General features: G+C 37.5%; 1 protein-coding gene across 2 annotated transcripts in view; it reads right to left on the reverse strand.

The window, feature by feature from the left end:
- The window catches only part of NADK2 (NAD kinase 2, mitochondrial), a 72,708-nt gene that overhangs the window by 55,853 nt on the left and 639 nt on the right, over positions 1-16,216 (reverse strand). The window lies entirely within an intron of this gene.

Below are 16,216 nucleotides of genomic sequence, written 5' to 3' on the forward strand. Positions count from 1 at the left end.
GTACATTCACATAAGTGAATATCCTTGTTCTTGGGAAATATGCACAGAAGTAGTATCAAGGGCATGATGTATATAACCTATTCTCAAATGTTTTTAAAATGAATACAAAAATAAATAGATAACGCATAGATGGACTGATTGATCGACTGACAGAATGAATGCACAGCAAATGTAGCAGATTGACATATGTATCCCAATTTAGACATGTTTTCAATCTTAATCCACATGCTTGTGGTTGTGAATACATTGTAAATACAATCTTTTGAAGATGTTATTTTTAAATTAAGGTGTGGCCCAAATGAAATCAGGTCTTAACCTGAATGACTGAAGGCCTTATAAAGAGAAAGAAACCAGAAATAAGATGAGAGAGAGTCACAAGGAGGAGCTGAAAGTTGGAAGTCAATGGGATATGGATGAGAAAGGAGAGGACAGTGGCACATAATATTCAGAAATACAAGCCAAGGAATCCCAACAATCATGGGCAGCCAGAACCAGAATGCCACAGTGTTCAGGAAGAAAGCAAGTCTTTTTACCTCCAAGACCATGAGACAATAAATTTCCATCATTTAATCCAGCCTAGTGTGTGCTATTTGTCATAGCAGCATGGCAAACTAAGATAGCAAGTGTGGCAAAATATTAAAAACTGGTGGACCTAAGTATCTGAGTAGGGGTATGTTGAAGTTCCCTGTATGAGTTTTGAATTATTTTTGCAACTGTCCTGCAAATTTGAAATTATTTCAAAATTAAAAGTTAAAAAAAAAATTTCTGTTCTTCAACCCACCATACCAGAGCCTATAGTGATGATTTTCATACTGGATTATGAATGACAGTCTGAGAAAAATTGCCCACCATCTCCCCTCTCCTGTGGGGAAAGAAAGGTTTGAGAATTTGCTGTATTCTACTGTTAAAAATAAGTTTTGAAACCACTATGAGAGAATGCCAACTCTTTACCATGATATTAAGCTCCCTCAAATATCCAACCTTTTGTTTAGACTTGTTTAGTTCTTCTTGAGCAATCATTTCCAAAGTACCCTCACAATTCATTATAGGTTGGCCAGACCAATTTAATGATCACAAACTTTATTTTTATTATTTATTATTAAACAGAATAAAAATAAAATATATTACATATAACAAGGCTAAATTATTGCATGTTATCTTTTAGTTCAAATATGTATATATGTATGGAGCCATGATTTTAAATATTTCATACTGTGGTTCAGAGCAAAAAGAGTTTGAGTTCTCATTACTGACCACGCGATGAACTTAACCACTGCCTTTGCTCTCCCTTCATACAAAAATTATTCAGTATTTAATTCAAATATTCTAAAATTAATATACTGCTTCACTCTCATCATAATGGCAAAAATGTTAAAAGTTTACCAACTGCTGATGATAATGTGCAGAATCAGGCTTGTTCATTACTAATGGGAATACGTATGTGATACTTTCACTTTGGAGTATAATTGAGTGCAATTATTACTTAGTACAGATGAAGATGCATAAACCTTGGGACAGAAGAATTACACATCTACTTATATAACCAAGAGAAACTTGCACATGTATACGAAAAAAACGTGTAAGAAGTGTTAATTGCAGCATCTTTTTTTTTTTTTTTTGTATGCTGTATGGTGGGGGTCACATTTCATTCTTCTTCCATGTAACTATCCCATTCTGCAGCACCATTTGTTGAATTTTTTTTTTAAAGTGTACAGACCAGGAATTGAAGCCAGGTCTCCCGCATGGAAGGCGAGAAGTCTACCACTGAACTACCCTTGCACCACCTGCAGCATCTTTTAAATAGTAGAAAAACTGGAAACAACCTAATTATCCAAACAATTAAATACTATTTGACAGTTAAAATGAATTAACATGTATCAGCATAGACAAGTTTCAAAACCAACAGTGAAAGAGAAAAGCAAAACCCTAAAGAGACACAATAGAATATCACTGATGCTACTTTTAAAAAACACATGAGAAAACAGTACTTATTTATGAATATATTCATACTAATAGATGAATAACACATGCATGGAATATCTATGTATAAATATATGTATACATATATAACAACTTCAGGCTAGTGGTTACCTTTGGAGCAGGAGGCAGGGGAAAGTGTTGGAAGGGTAGGCATTGGTTATTGACTATAACATTTCCTTAAAGGAAAATCTGAAGTAAATACAGGAAAATACGAATATTTATTAAGTCTAGGTAGTCTTGGGTGTCTAGGTGTCTAGTTATGTTCTGGAAGTTTTCTATATGTTTGAGTTGTTTCACAATTTAGAAAATTTAAGTTTTAAAGAGATCTATGTAAAAGTAGAAAAAAAATAACTCAAACATCTTCTTTTCCCTCCCCTGTCCCTACCCTTCCCCAAATTGTTCTCTCCCCTTGTCTGTACTATGATGGACAACTTATACATAATTTGAATATGATATAGTCTTTTCTCCTTATATTTAGAAACACTATTTGTTGATTTATTTATTTTTTACACGGGCAGGTAATCGAACCCAGGTCTCCATCATGGCAGGCGAGAACTTTGTCACTGCGCCATCATTGCCTGCCCCTATTTAAACATTTTTGATTCTCTAGGACACAGCAAGATGCCCAATATTTAGTAGGTATACTGCCAATACTTAGTAAGTGGTCAAAAGGGTCTGTGAATGAGTATTTAAAATGACATTTTAAATACATTAACTCAATCAAAACATTTGGATGCTGACAAGAGTGACACTGTATGCAAGTGTTTTAAAAGTAGGTCATAATTTTTTAGTTATTTTCTCCATTTCAAAAATATCTCTTGACACAAAGTCAAATCCTCAAAACTGTAACTTCCTCCCAGAAATTGGTTAAACGCCCCCCCAACACACACACACACAACTATACAACCTGAGTTAGGCTCAACAAATCTTGACTTCACTTCAGTGATCTAACAACAACAGTCTATTTTGAAGTGACAAAATCAGCACCATTTTAAGTACAAGATTTAATAAATTTGGAGACTTCCTGGAAGATGGCGGCTTAGTAAGACGCGCGGATCTTAGTTTCTTCTCCAGGACAGCTACTAGGGGAGTAGAAACGATACAGAAAGCGCCCAAAGCCACAACAGAGATAAAAAAGACAGCGTACCCCATCCTGGAACAGCTGGCTGGCTGAGAGAAGCAGCTCAGGTGAGATCGCCGAGGCGCGCGGGCTCCACCAGGCGGGGCGGCAAGCGGCCGGAGTTACTCCCTTCCCCCTTCCCGGGCCGGCTGGGAGAATTGGAGAGGCGGTCCCCTGAAACCAAGGCAGCTGCCGCCCACACCACACGCGGCCCCCCGGACCAACTGAGAGAATTGGATCGGAAACCCCCAGGCCGCGGAGAATGGTGACGGGTGGGGGAGGCCCCTTCCAAACCCGTGACTCCCGGGGAACGTGCACTCTCTCGGGCGGGCCGCTGCCGCTGGCGCCCTCCCGCCACGCTTGTCGCCCAGGGCCGACTAGGAAATTCGGACGGGCTCTTTCCCGGGCTGTGGCGACCAGCAACCCTCCCAGCGTTCGGACCCAGGGCCGGCTCAAGCCGCTTCGGCTAGCGAACCCCCCGGACGGCGAGAGTTTTCCAAAGTTTAAGGTCCCACAGCACCTTTTACTGGTGGGACCCACAGACAAACGTGTGCCACGAGCGCCACCTACTGGGCAGGATAAGAAAAACAGAACCCAGAGATTTCACAGGAAAATCTTCCAAACTTTTGGATCCAATACCCAGGGAAATCTGTCTAAATGCGCAGACGCCAACAGAAGATAACGGATCACGCTCAAATAATTGAAAATATGGCCCAGTCAAAGGAACAAACCAATAGTTCAAATGAGATACAGGAGCTGAGACAACTAATGCTAAATATACGAACAGAAATGGAAAACCTCTTCAAAAACGAAATCGATAAATTGAGGGAGGACATGAAGAAGACATGGGCTGAACATAAAGAAGAAATAGAAAAACTGAAAAAACAAATCACAGAACTTATGGAAGTGAAGGACAAAGTAGAAAAGATAGAAAAAACAATGGATACCTACAATGATAGATTCAAAGAGACAGAAGATAGAATTAGTGATTTGGAGGATGGAACATCTGAATTCCAAAAAGAAACAGAAACTATCGGGAAAAGAATGGAAAAATTTGAACAGGGTATCAGGGAACTCAAGGACAATATGAACCGCACAAATATACGTGTTGTGGGTGTCCCAGAAGGAGAAGAGAAGGGAAAAGGAGGAGAAAAACTAATGGAAGAAATTTTCACTGAAAATTTCCCAACTCTTATGAAAGACCTAAAATTACAGATCCAAGAAGTGCAGCGTACCCCAAAGAGATTAGACCCAAATAAGCGTTCTCCAAGACACTTACTAGTTAGAATGTCAGAGGTCAAAGAGAAAGAGAGGATCTTGAAAGCAGCAAGAGAAAAACAATCCATCACATACAAGGGAAACCCAATAAGACTTATGTGTAGATTTCTCAGCAGAAACCATGGAGGCTAGAAGACAGTGGGATGATATATTTAAATTACTAAAAGAGAAAAACTGCCAACCAAGACTCCTATATCCAGCAAAATGGTCCTTCAAAAATGAGGGAGAAATTAAAACATTCTCAGACAAAAAGTCACTGAGAGAATTTGTGACCAAGAGACCAGCTCTGCAAGAAATACTAAAGGGAGCGCTAGAGTCAGATACAAAAAGACAGAAGAGAGAGGTATGGAGAAGAGTGTAGAAAGAAGGAAAGTCAGATATGATATATATAATACAAAAGGCAAAATGGCAGAGGAAAATATTATCCAAACAGTAATAACACTAAATGTTAATGGACTGAATTCCCCAATCAAAAGACACAGATTGGCAGAATGGATTAAAAAACAGGATCCTTCTATATGCTGTCTACAGGAAACACATCTTAGACCCAAAGATAAACATAGGTTGAAAGTGAAAGGTTGGGAAAAGATATTTCATGCAAATAACAACCAGAAAATAGCAGGAGTGGCTATACTAATATCCAACAAGTTAGACTTCAAATGTAAAACAGTTAAAAGAGATAAAGAAGGACACTATATACTAATAAAAGGAACAATTAAACAAGAAGACATAACAATCATAAATATTTATGCACCGAACCAGAATGCCCCAAAATACGTGAGGAATACACTGCAAACACTGAAAAGGGAAATAGACACAAATACCATAATAGTTGGAGACTTCAATTCCCCACTCTCATCAATGGACAGAACATCTAGACAGAGGATCAATAAAGAAATAGAGAATCTGAATATTACTATAAAGGAGCTAGACTTAACAGACATTTATAGGACATTACATCCCACAACAGCAGAATACACCTTTTTCTCAAGTGCTCATGGATCATTCTCAAAGATAGACCATATGCTGGGTCACAAAGCAAGTCTTAACAAATTTAAAAAGATTGAAATCATACACAACACTTTCTCGGATCATAAAGGAATGAAGTTGGAAATCAATAATAGGCGGAGTGCCAGAAAATTCACAAATACCTGGAGGCTCAACAACACACTCTTAAACAACAAGTGGGTCAAAGAAGAAATTGCAAGAGAAATTAGCAAATACCTCGAGGCAAATGAAAATGAAAACACAACATATCAAAACTTATGGGATGCAGCAAAGGCAGTGCTAAGAGGGAAATTTATTGCCCTAAATGCCTATATCAGAAAAGAAGAAAAGGCAAAAATGCAGGAATTAACTGTTCAATTGGAAGAACTGGAGAAAGAACAGCAAACTAATCCCAAAGCAAGCAAAAGGAAAGAAATAACAAAGATCAGAGCAGAAATAAATGAAATTGAAAATATGAAAACAGTAGAGAAAATCAATGAGACCAGAAGTTGGTTCTATGAGAAAATCAATAAGATTGATGGGCCTCTATCAAGATTGACAAAAAGAAGAAGAGAGAGGATGCAAATAAATAAGATCAGAAATGGAAGTGGAGACATAACTACTGACCTCACAGAAATAAAGGAGGTAATAACAGGATACTATGAACAACTTTACGCTAATAAATACAACAATTTAGAGGAAATGGACGGGTTCCTGGAAAGACATGAACAACCAACTTTGACTCAAGAAGACATAGATGACCTCAACAAACCAATCACAAGTAAAGAAATTGAATTAGTCATTCAAAAGCTTCCTAAAAAGAAAAGTCCAGGACCAAATGGCTTCACATGTGAATTCTACCAAACGTTCCAGAAAGAATTAGTACCAATTCTCCTCAAACTCTTCAAAAAAATTGAAGTGGAGGGAAAACTGCCTAATTCATTCTATGAAGCCAACATCACCCTCATACCAAAACCAGGCAAAGATATTACAAAAAAAGAAAACTACAGACCAATCTCTCTAATGAATACAGATGCAAAAATCCTCAATAAAATTCTAGCAAATCGTATCCAACAACACATTAAAAGAATTATACATCATGACCAAGTAGGATTCATCCCAGGTATGCAAGGATGGTTCAACATAAGAAAATCAATTAATGTAATACACCATATCAACAAATCAAAGCAGAAAAATCACATGATCATCTCAATTGATGCAGAGAAGGCATTCGACAAGATTCAACATCCTTTCCTGTTGAAAACACTTCAAAAGATAGGAATACAAGGGAAGCTCCTTAAAATGATAGAGGGAATATATGAAAAACCCACAGCTAATATCATCCTCAATGGGGAAAAATTGAAAACTTTCCCCCTAAGATCAGGAACAAGACAAGGATGTCCACTATCACCACTATTATTCAACATCGTGTTGGAGGTTCTAGCCAGAGCAATTAGACAAGAAAAAGAAATACAAGGCATCAAAATTGGAAAGGAAGAAGTAAAACTATCACTGTTTGCAGACGATATGATACTATACGTCGAAAACCCGGAAAAATCCACAACAAAACTACTAGAGCTAATAAATGAGTACAGCAAAGTAGCAGGTTACAAGATCAACATTCAAAAATCTGTAGCATTTCTATACACTAGTAATGAACAAGCTGAGGGGGAAATCAAGAAACGAATCCCATTTACAATTGCAACTAAAAGAATAAAATACCTAGGAATAAATTTAACTAAAGAGACAAAAAACCTATATAAAGAAAACTACAAAAAACTGCTAAAAGAAATCACAGAAGACCTAAATAGATGGAAGGGCATACCGTGTTCATGGATTGGAAGACTAAATATAGTTAAGATGTCAATCCTACCTAAATTGATTTACAGATTCAATGCAATACCAATCAAAATCCCAACAACTTATTTTTCAGAAATAGAAAAACCAATAAGCAAATTTATCTGGAAGGGCAGGGTGCCCCGAATTGCTAAAAGCATCTTGAGGAAAAAAAACGAAGCTGGAGGTCTCGCGCTGCCTGACTTTAAGGCATATTATGAAGCCACAGTAACCAAAACAGCATGGTATTGGCATAAAGATAGATATATCGACAAATGGAATCGAATAGAGTGCTCAGATATAGACCCTCTCATCTATGGACATTTGATCTTTGATAAGGCAGTCAAGCCAACTCACCTGGGACAGAGCAGTCTCTTCAATAAATGGTGCCTAGAGAACTGGATATCCATATGCAAAAGAATGAAAGAAGACCCATCTCTCACACCCTATACAAAAGTTAACTCAAAATGGATCAAAGATCTAAACATCAGGTCTAAGACCATAAAACAGAGGAAAATGTTGGGAGATATCTTATGGATCTTACAACTGGAGGCGGCGGTTTTATGGACCTTAAACCTAAAGCAAGAGCACTCAAGAAGGAAATAAATAAATGGGAACTCCTCAAAATTAAACACTTTTGTGCATCAAAGAACTTCATCAAGAAAGTAGAAAGACAGCCTTCACAATGGGAGACAATATTTGGAAATGATATATCAGATAAAGGTCTAGTATCCAGAATTTATAAAGAGATTGTTCATCTCAACAACAAAAAGACAGCCAACCCAATTACAAAATGGGAAAAAGACTTGAACAGACACCTATCAGAAGAGGAAATACAAATGGCCAAAAGGCACATGAAGAGATGCTCAATGTCCCTGGCCATTAGAGAAATGCAAATCAAAACCACAATGAGATATCATCTCACACCCACCAGAATAGCCATTATCAACAAAACAGAAAATGACAAGTGCTGGAGAGGATGCGGAGAAAGAGGCACACTTATCCACTGTTGGTGGGAATGTCAAATGATGCAACCACTGTGGAAGGCAGTTTGGCGGTTCCTCAAAAAGCTGAATATAGAATTGCCATACGACCCAGCAATACCATTGCTGGGAATCTACTCAAAGGACTTAAGGGCAAAGACACAAACGGACATTTGCACACCAATGTTTATAGCAGCGTTATTTACAATTGCAAAGAGATGGAAACAGCCGAAATCTCCATCAACAGAAGAGTGGCTAAACAAACTGTGGTATATACATACGATGGAATACTATGCAGCTTTAAGACAGGATAAACTTATGAAGCATGTATTAACATGGATGGACCTAGAGAACATTATGCTGAGTGAGTCTAGCCAAAAACTAAAGGACAAATACTGTATGGTCCCACTGATGTGAACAGACATTCGAGAATAAATTTGGAATATGTCCTTGATAACAGAGTCCAGCAGGAGGTAGAAACAGGGTAAGATAATGGCCAATTGGAGTTGAAGGGATACAGACGGTGTAACAGGAGTAGATACAAAAACTCAAAAATGGACAGCACAATAATACCTAATTGTAAAGTAATCATGTTAAAACACTGAATGAAGCTGCATCTGAGCTATAGGTTTTTGTTTTGTTTTGTTTTGTTTTGTTTTGATTTTACTATTATTACTTTTATTTTTTTCTCTATATTAACATTCTATATCTTTTTCGGTTATGTTGCTAGTTCTTCTAAACCAATGCATATGTACTAAGAAATGATGATCATGCATCTATGTGATGATGTTAAGAATTAATGATTGCATATGTAGAATGGTATGCTCTCTAAATGTTGGGTTAATTTCTTTTTTCCGTTAATTAAAAAAAAAAAAAGAGAAGGGATAATTGGAGCTGAAGGGATACAGACTGTACAACGGGACTGGATATAAAAACTCAGAAATGGACAGCACAATACTACCCAATTGTAATGCAATTATGTTAAAACACTGAATGAAGCTGCATGTGAGGTATAGGTTTTTTGTTTTTGTTTTTGTTTTTTTTTTTCTTTCTATTATTGTTTTAATTCTTATTCTGTTGTCTTTTTATTTCTTTTTCTAAATCGATGCAAATGTACTAAGAAATGATGAATATGCAACTATGTGATGTTATTAAGAATTACTGATTGTACATGTAGATTGGAATGATTTCTAATTGTTTTGTTAATTCTTTTTTTAATTAATAAAAAAAAATGTCAAAAAAAAAGATTTAATAAATTTAACAGTGGCATTTACATAATGATCATCATTGGAGCTGTAAAATTAGAATTAGATTCTGCTGCTTTAAATTTTTTTAAATTATAGACTTTTTAATTTGATCTTCCCAAAAATTATGTAAAAAAGGAAAACAGGTATTATTATACCTTTCATAGGTGAAGAGGCTGAAAGTGGTTATTTGCTCAAGTTTACAAAGTCAATTATACAGTAGTTCCAGGATCAAAACTCAGATCTTCTGCTCTTAATTCAGGACTTGTCTACTATATCATGTCATTGTGGCCACATAATAACACTTAACAAATGAGCCATATGCTTTACTCCTATTTGAGAACTGTAAAATACTCATTAGGCCACTAAATTTCAATGATGATGATTAAGTTACACAGGCCAAGAACTATTCTATTCTTTATGTTCTAATTCTACCAATTTTATTAAGAAGAGAGCCAATCAGGCAAACCCACCCTGAATGCAAATGTTCTACAAAAGGCTGGTCCAATTTCCTGCACAATGCAATCCAGTAGCTTATTATAGAGAAAAAGTACATATAATGAATTTTCCTAAAGCATGAAATAACTGGCATACTTTCCTATTTTTTGCATTTTTTTCCTTATATTTTGAAATGTACATTTCCGTTACATATTAAAAATATGAATGATGGTGAAATAAAGTGAACTTATACCTAAGCAGTTGAGATATTAATGTGCATCAATAAACACTTTTTTTCTCAGAGCTTAAATCATATAATTAAAAATATGGGAAAAATGATCACAGTGAAAAACTATACTATTTATAATCTCATGGCTGGCCAGATGTAGCTTTAAAAACCTCCCCCACGCAATCTTAACACACAGGGAAGGTTGAAAATCAAGGCTCTAGAACACATATGCCAATGACTCTCTAATGGGGGAATTTTAGCTACTGTGATATTTAATTCTTTACATCTTTTTAAGTCTCCTTTTAACTGCAAATATTTACGGAAGGGAGTATACTTTAAGCTTCTATTTTCCAAGTGGCATTCCACGGAATTTTTAATGTTTTTTGCCCTCACCCCCAACCCCACCCCCAAAAATCCCATAATCAAATAAAGGTCATTATGCTGGTTTGAAAGGATGTATGGACCCCAGAAAAGCCGTGTTTTAATCAAAATCCCATTTCATAATGGCAGAATAATCCCTATTCAATACTGTATGTTTGAATCTGTAATCAGATAATCTCCCTGGAGATGTGATTTAATCAAGAGTGGTTGTTAAACTGGATTAGGTATCGACATGTCTCCACCCATTTGGGCGGGTCTTGATTAGTTTCTGGAGTCCTATAAAAGAGGAAACATTTTGGAGAATGAGAGAATCAGAGAGAGCAGAGAAGAACACTATAGCCACGATAAGCAGACAGCCTACAAGCCAGAGACCTTTGGAGATGAAGAAGGAAAATGCCTCCTGGGGAGCTTCATGAAACAGGAAGCCAGGAGAAGAAGCTAGCAGATGATGCCATGTTCACCATGTGCCCTTCCAGATGAGAGAGAAACCCTGACTGTGTTCACCAGGTGCCCTTCCAGATGAGAGAGAAACTCTGTGTTCGCCATGTGCCTTTCCACTTGAGAGAGAAACTCTGAACTTCACTGGCCTTCTTGAACCAAGGTATCTTTCCCTGGATGCCTGTGATTGGACATTTCCATAGACTTGTTTTAACTGGGACATTTCCTCGGCCTTAGAATTGTAAACTTGTAACTCATTAAATTCCCCTTTTTAAAAGCCATTCCATTTCTGGTATATTGCATTCCGGCAGCTAGTAAACTAGAACAGTCATCTTTTATTTAGGCTCATGTACCTCAAACATACTTACCCAATGAACTGCTTTCAAGGAACCCATGTTGGTAGCCTGTGCCTTAAGCTTTCAGCAGCTAACATCTTCTGGAAGACTGAAAGTAGTAATAAGACTAAACTGGAAGAAAGCTAGTTCCCAGCCTCAAGTAAAAAAGAACTAAAAATTATTTTAGAGGACATCGGAAACTTTTTACCACCTTTTTTTTAGTAAAGGGGTGAAGAGGACGACAAGATGTGGTCTTTGCCCTCAAAAAGTCTACAGTTTAAGGAAAAAAATCATCACAGATCATAGTCTAATGTGGAAAGCCTAAAGATAGACGTATTATCTTTAATAATATGTGGCCAGAGAGAGGCTCAGCAAGGCTATTAAAGGTGGCTTCCTGAGGGAGTAATGACTGAGCTTGACCTCAAAGGAGGAGTAGAAATTGGCTAGAAGATAGAGTGGAGCATCTAAAGCAAAGGAAGCTACAAAAGTAAAGACATTATGGGAGGCAAATTAAATCATCCCAAAATACCATTTTTCACCTTCTTGGTTGGCAAAGATCCAAAAATTTGATAAACTGTGTTTGGGAAAACAGGCAACCTCATAAACTGCTGGTCAAAGTATATATGTTGGTATAACTCCTTAATGGGGGGGGGGGGGGGCAATTTGGCAATACTTATAAAAACTTCAAATGCACCTGCCTTTTAATTCAGCAATTTGCCTTTCAGGCATTCATCTAGGAGCTTGATTCACACATACATCAACTGACACAAATGTTATTCATTGCAGAATGTATTTAACAGCAGAAGATTAAGACCAATCTAAGCGTTAAATAAATTAAGGCAAAGACAAAACAAACAAAAAGAATGCAGTCCCTCTTTATTGCCCATATAGACAATCTCCACAAACATTAAGTTGAAAAAAAAAAAACAAAACAAGGTGCAGAACAACTTACGTAGTATGCTATTATAAAGTAAAAAGGGATAGGTCAAAGAGAAAATTTCACTGTGTTGACTTTTGTATGTGCAGATTATTTCTGGAAGGAAACACAAGAAATTGATGATACTGGTTATATCCAGGAACAAAAACCAAGTGCTCAGGTGACAGGGATCAGAGAAAGACTTTTCACTGTTCACTCTTCTGCATCTTTTACATTTTCAACTATTTTAATGTGTCACTGAGCCATAAATAAATGAAATAAACACAACATCTAATGGAAACTAAAGCGAGTTAATATTGCTGGAAAATAAAGTTCAAAACTAGCAGTGATCAGAAATGAAAGTCAAGAAGTGGACAGGTGCCAGTTCAGGAAGGGCCTCTGTGATATACTAAGGATCGTGAAATTTAGTCTACTGCAATCTTTCTCAAAGTATGATCTGAGGACCACTTACAAACTTGGAATCTTGTTAAAACTACAAATCCCGGGAATTCAACCAGAGTCAGAAAGTGTTAGAAGCATGGTTCAGGAAGGCAATGTCTGGGAATTCTCCACAGAATAAACCAGATATTGAAGGTTAAAGTTCTGGTATTTGCATTTTAACAAGTTCCCTAGGTGACTCTACAGGCAATATGGAGCTTTTGAGGAGTTCTGAACAGAGAAGTGGAGTAACCAGATGTTCACTTTAGATAGACCACTCCAGTGCCTTTGCCTGGAAGATTTCAGAGGAACAGGGCTCGGTTAGAAGGCTCTGGTCAGATCCTGTTCTTTATTTTATAAATACTCATATTGTCAGGAGAATGTGATAACCACTACACTACGGAAACTTAACTTGTACTCATATTGTATATAGTACATCTATTGCATACCATGTGGCAAAAGTATTACCTGCCTAAGAGCTATAACCTTAGCTATACCGTCAAAATCCAAGGCACTGTACTCTCAAATTAACCAGGAAAACAATAAGGAATAATCTAATCCAATAATAGAGAGGACTGCTAAATGAAATTTTTCTAGCCCATTAAAAAGATAATTAAAAAAGAAACCATTAAATGGGTTGCCTCTGGAGTTGTGAGACTTGGAGTAGAGGAGAAGAAGGTAGAAATTGCTAATTGCTTATATGGCAAATATTAATAGCTTTTTAAGATAAAACTTTTTCTTTGGCCGACACCTTTCCAGTGTCAACACCCTCTCTAAATCAGCCTTGATTCATCTACAGGTCTAATTTTTGTCATGGACCCAATTAATAAAAGTTTCACATTTGCCAACAACTCTCAAGATGTAAATAAATCATACTAATAGTTCTATTAACCCTTGGAAGGTCATGAGCCAATAGAGGTAAAAATTCTTGACTAGAATAATCCTGTACTCACAAATCACTGATTGAGGGGTTAGGAGGGGGGAAAACAAGGTTTAAGAGTAAAACAATTTAACCAAAATGAAATAGTAATAATAGCAAGTCAAACTTTCACCCACTTTGAAAGATGTAAACCTTTTCTTGGCATGCTTTATCAACTAAGAAACATTTCTTCTAATTCTGTGTTTATACAAAGTTAGAAAACAGGTTTCAGGGGATAAAATTATACTGGCACACCACGCTCATCTTCCATTTGCATTTTTAACAACCTAATGAGACCCACTTTGCAACAAAACAACAACAAAAGAAAATGCTTTAAAACAAAACTTCAGGTCACTATGACACTAAAGCCATAGCAGCAGTGGTGCCAAAGCCTCGATTAAAAACTTGGGCACTTTCTTTTATATCCAAATCACATGATTCATAAGCCTTAGTATCCCAGCAATATAGCAAACAACAATGATCATCTTCTCATTGCTATCACAGAATCCCATTATAGATAAACTTCACACAGTCCAGTATTCTTTGGCCTCTTCCTGATCTCTATCTGGGTCCCACCTAATGCTATTTCATTCTCAGTACCTGCCTTAAAATAAATGATAAAATAAACTCAAATCCATAAAGAACTAATCCCACAACATTTAAGTGGAATGACAAAAACCACAAAAACTATTCCACTTCCTAGCAATTACAAAACTGTGTGTTCTAAAGCTCAGGAATTTTACTTCAAAGTTTTCTCATTCTGATCAGCATTACCTAGTCACATACAAATATTTACCCATCAGAGATTTCTCCTCAGATCCTCAGAGTGTGTACACTAGGTAGTTCAATTTGTAAAGACTTATCGATTTGCCTCCATTTAAAAAACTTTTATTAGTGGCAATCTAGTTCAGAGGTCCAAGAGTTAATCCTAACTCAGATGCCACCCACTGTATTGAGGCCTTGAAAAAGTGAGCCAGAATTTCCAAATGCCACCACTAGAAAGGACCTTGGAGGCTATCTAGTCCAACCGTAGTATTTCACATACTGAAGAAGGTGGAAACTCTCTGAAAACTGACAATATGACCCAAAAAGTATCATTTTCACTGATGAAGCCCAGAAAAATTTAAAAGATTCATAAGAAGTTAACCACACTGAAGCATGGCCTTGACCCCCAATCCCACACTCTGAGCATGCCAACTGAGCATATTATTTTAAATTGTTGTAAGTTTCTATAAAATTGTATGAAGAGCATATGTGTATATGTCATTTGACAATTTCAAAAAAGTAGACTTTACCAAATTAGAATTACAACCCAAAGGACACACCTCTTTTCGGAAATAGAAACGTGCTTTCTTCTGACAATAGGATTTCCTGTTTCACCCCTATTTCAAGCCCTAACACAACTAATCCAACCTCCAGCTCAAACGGTTTGTTGATTTATTCTACAAATGAGGTTTTCTATAAATTGCTACCTTCAAACACTTAGGGAAAGGAGACAAAACAAATCTGTACCTAGTATCCATTCAGATGAATGCTGAGGCCTTTTTCAGTTAAATGATTAAAGAATCAAAATGTTTCATGCTGAAAATAGATTCAGTAGTTTAAGCAAAGATTATTTACAATTTGTTTGCTGCCTTTACAAATATAAATTTGCTGTTGAAAGATTAGGAAGGATACCAGACGTTTGGAAAAGAACAGACATAATACACTATAATTCTCTACTCCTATAGAAAATTATTTAAACCACATAATGGTTACAGGCAATTAATTTCAAAATATTTTGTACCAACAATTAGAAATTTCCAATGGAGATACTGTCCTGGGCATACAATTAGTTTATGGCAGGATCAATCACACTTCTTTTCCTAAAGTTGGTGGGTGGGGACATGTATCAAAAGTTTAAAAAAAAAAAAAAAGGCGGGGAAGGAGTGGTGGCGCGAGCAACATTCAGGTTTTTTCCCTTGACATGTATTTATAGAGCTTGCAGAGATATTAAGGATGTCTCAGTGTAATACAGTCTATTGCGGCATTCCTGCCACTTAATAGATGCACGCTCTTTATTTCACACATTACCCGGTTTACCTATCTCTTGTCTGACCTTTCTACTCAGGAACAGATACTCAACTGAAATGTTCTCCTTGCTCTGCCTGACACAACAGACACGTGCGCTGTTAAACCCACCTGCTAGAACCTTGACTGACAACCAGGTTCCAGCATGGAAAAGGCCCATCCCAGATGGGCTTTACGGTTTGTCCAGGCCTCACGGTCCTGCCGAGTGAAAGGGGGTGTGTCCGCAGCACCGTCGCCCTGCTCTCCGTCAGGGGGCCCCCGGGGCTGTTCCCAGGGCTTCCAGAGCTCAAGGCCTCGGGCCACCTCTTTCTTGGGGAATGGACTGCACTTTTTCGGACTTTTCCCTTCCCCCTGCCATTCCCGACCAGGGAGTTGGGGTGAGGTGGGCACAAGTGAATGCTCATAGCCCTCCCACCTTGTGGGGCCACTCAACAGCCCTTCTTCCTCCACCCAAGGCTTCCTCGGTGCGCCCCCGCCTTGGGTCTCTACAATAACAGCGACCCAAGAAGGCCTCACAAGCGAAGCCAAAGGTATCGCGGGTCCGCAAACGAGGCAGGCTGGGCATCTAGGGGTCTCTGGGGAGAGTCGTCCAGAGAGGCTTCGCCCCGCAGGCACCCTCCACGC

The sequence above is a fragment of the Tamandua tetradactyla genome, chromosome 9 (assembly GCF_023851605.1).
Source record: "Tamandua tetradactyla isolate mTamTet1 chromosome 9, mTamTet1.pri, whole genome shotgun sequence".
Taxonomy (NCBI): domain Eukaryota; kingdom Metazoa; phylum Chordata; class Mammalia; order Pilosa; family Myrmecophagidae; genus Tamandua; species Tamandua tetradactyla.